Below are 3,900 nucleotides of genomic sequence, written 5' to 3' on the forward strand. Positions count from 1 at the left end.
TCTCACTCACTCTCACTGCTGGAATGATGGAGTACCCTCTCCCTCTGCCTCTCTTCTCTTGCAGGGGTCTGCAATGGTATTCAGCACTGACCCTGCTCTGCTAATGGAAGGATGATATGCTGGCACCACGGTCAAGTTTCAATCTCTAAAACATGCTGCACCACAGAGATTCAATCTCAGCATGTAATTACAATCAAAGAGCCCTTATTACCGACACTTTCCATTCCTGTCTACTCGATCTCGACGTGGCAACGTCTGCACGTAATAATTATTGCAATTCCTTAACACGCAAGACTCGGTCATTCTGTATTCATTATTGTCTTCAATACCGTTAACAAGTGGATTATCAAACAAGAGCTTGGACATGTGATGGGTTTGTCAACTTTAATCTCGACCATGTGGTGATGTAGATGGGAATGTACCATCTGCCAGGAGACGTCAACATATAGTCATAGAAAGGACATTCAGCTTAATTTAAATTAGAGTCATTCTATAGTCTGAGTCTGGTCTGACTAAAAGTGTTTTATCGACTGTCATTGTGGATAAAAAGTACATTTCATTTCACGCACACGCACACACACACACACACACACACACACACACACACACACACACACACACACACACACACACACACACACACACACGTTGTACATGTACAATACATGTACCATCAGTCGGTATATTATTGCACTTCCTCTGAAGCAGCCCATGATACCATTCCATTCCTGAGAAGAGGAAAAGCTTAAAATCCCTATTGAACCTGCAGTCATTTGTGTGTTACTTTCTAATTTGTACAATTATAACTATCACGTGGCGATATTATGTGAGTTCTCCCAAACAATATATTAACACAATTCTCCAGCTCCTTCTGGAATAAAATGGTGTAATTACGCTCATCTGTCAGTACTCTTAGGGCTTGCTATGCATATCATTTCACTTTATCCAGGGGCACTGTTTCTCATTTTGGGTTTCAAATTGCGTCTCTAAATACATTCATGTCATTTGCACATTTTCCTATTGACGGTGATTAATACAGAGCCACATGAAATGAAATTAAATGCTAGGGCGTTTAACTGAGTTGATGCTCTTGGAATGAACTCCTAGAGGTTGTGGCAGGAGAATGAAGATAAGGAAAGTTGTGAATTCTGAAGGGTTGAATTCAGAGGATCAAATGTGAGGGAAGAGCAAAATTCATGTGACATAGTTTTGCACCATCGTAAAACCTGCCAATATTTACAGATATGCCACATTCAATCCTCCGGTTCTTGTCAGATCAACATAGCAATCAGGTGTGGAGGTAGAGACAGCACGGACTCTGCCACTTTATGATTGTAGCAGATGTCACCTTCCCTTGAAGGTCTCACATGATGTTGTGTGTTGATATATTCTATACGGTCATATGTATAGAATATATCAATCTCCGAGACCCATCTCCTTGGACCTTCAATCAAGATGTTACTTGACCTTTTAGACTTTCATCTTATTCTTTTTTTTGCCATCATGTTAGATAGATCCAGTAGGTTTACAGGATCAAAAAGCAGTCATGAAGCCATTGGAAAGGATTGAGGAAGTGTAGAAGACAGCCTAAATCTAATTAAAGGAGTTCAAGGCCCAGTGTTATTTCACAAAACTTCTCAAAGAGCCTTTTATAGATCTTTGCAGAGCCTGTAGTGATGAAAGAGGGAGCTATGCACATGCTGTTTGTGTATGTGTAGTGTGTTTGTGTTTGTGTGTGTGTGTGTGTGTGTGTGTGTGTTTTTTGTGCACACCTTAAGTACTGGAGATTTCATCTTTATTTGTGAAGTTGCATCATATTACCATGACCTTGCTGTAAGCAGCGGGGTGGGGGGGGCTCAAGAGTATTGGGACCCAAACAAAGGCGTTGTTTCAGATAAGGTCCAAACTTATTCCTGCGATGTTTGTTTTGTCTTATTCCGCACCCATAAATCACCGGCACTCGCATTGAGATTTATGGCTCTCTGCTTCCGCTCGGTTTATGAAGTGAAGATGAGCAGCGCAATCTAATATTCCACCCATAAACGATGAATAATGTCAGACAACACCGAGCCAAAAGGTATCAAAGCTGCTGAAAAACAAAACTCAATTTGTCAAAATGGCGAGAAAGGGGGTGGATGGGTGCGAGGAAGTGTTTGAGATGGAAGCAATCAGAGAACGCCCGCCCCCTCAAACAGGATTTTATTCTGTCATCAATCCCTCGTTTCACAAGGCCTGGCGACTGGCAGCTAATCTGGCCCACAATTAGGGCTTTAAGGAGCTGTCCCCGCCGTCACACCTTGTCCATCAGCTCCCATTTACAGAACAGTGGTCCCTATTAACACCCCTGGTGTCCAATTTGGTCCCCTCCCCAGGCCCTGAGTAATGCCGCGCTTGGATTGCTGACATGCTAAAGTTAGCACTGAGGGGGTGGAAGGTGGGGAGATTGAAGCTGGACCGATGGAACTTTCTAGATCAATTCACCTCCATTTCCCTCTGTGTGTCTCCCCACACTTTTGCTCTTTCAATTTCAATTTCATTTCATAACTAAACATTGGCCCCTCTTGCCCTAGCTCTTTAGATAATTAATACCAGAGCGTGTGTGTGTGTGTGTGTGTGTGTGTGTGTGTGTGTGTGTGTGTGTGTGTGTGTGTGTGTGTGTGTGTGTGTGTGTGTGTGTGTTAATAAAGCAGAACTGCACATGGGTCTCTCACCTCCTCGTCAGATCAAGGCACAGATAAGGTCCTATTTCGATGCCAGTTAATTACTCAGTGATCCTCTCCTGGATATCTGTGATAAAAAAGGCCAAAGACAAGAGAGCGGAAAAACAATGTAAAAGAAGCAAAGTGTTAGTCAAGAGAACGTGATTTGTCGGCTTTACAAGGAGCGCCGAAAGGGCTCAAAATCAGGGTGAGGTTGGTGTGAGTGCCATGTAATTACAATCTGTTTCCTCCTGTTCCTTTTTGTTTAATGTAAGCCCATGGGTTTCCTTTTTCAGAGAATAAAAATGAGCGATAATGTGGCTTTTGGATAACAAAAAATAGATTGTGTTCAAGCACAGCGTTGCACGGCGTTGAGCGTTTTCTGCAGTAACCTCACACATTAGGGAAGACAGGGAGAGAGAGGGGAAGGACTCCAGGGTTCTTCCTCGAAGCTAGAAAAACAAAACCGTCTGCCATCCTCTCATCTCCATGGCTATTCTCTGAGGCGTCAGCGACTCGAGATGCCTTGCCTCCCCACTGCCCACCCCTCTTTTTGTTCGTCGTACTGTCCATCTCTGGCCATTCTCCTCCTGTCATCCCTGCTCCTATTATACCTGGGACTGTAATTAGAGAAGCAGTCATTCGCTGGTGACACTTTGGCTGTGACTGCGAGGGAAACGGAGGCAGAGGAATAGGTGGAAAGCAATAGATCGGCTCTGTGAGCGATCGATGCCCAATTGCTTGAGCACATTTTTCTTCTGTCTCTCTTTTTTTCTCTCCTTTTGCCAATTCAACACATGATTAAAGCCCTTGGGCAATTACGATTCATCTGGACAGAGACAGGAAGAACGGGCTCACAAAAAAATTGTGAGGACCAATCCATTGTAAGCTCTCCCTCTTTATCTCTCATTCTCTCTATCCGTCTTTTCGTCTTATCCGTCTTTTTCTGAAAAATTCCCCATAAATTGCACGATATGCCACACCATTTTCAACACAGGGCCATAGATGTGGTCTTTGGAATTATCAGGTAGAATTTGATGAAAGGGGTTCATTGATTTTTGGGATATGTTGTTTCAGTGCAGCTTGTCAGACTGTTTGTTTTGTCTGTTTGTGTTTTGTTGTTCTTACCATAAGGAGAGGCGATGGAAAACAGAGAAAGCAGAGTGAAAACGATGGAAGTCTGTTGACTAAGGCAGGAAAT

The sequence above is a fragment of the Alosa alosa genome, chromosome 17 (assembly GCF_017589495.1).
Source record: "Alosa alosa isolate M-15738 ecotype Scorff River chromosome 17, AALO_Geno_1.1, whole genome shotgun sequence".
NCBI classification, from domain to species: Eukaryota; Metazoa; Chordata; class Actinopteri; order Clupeiformes; family Clupeidae; genus Alosa; species Alosa alosa.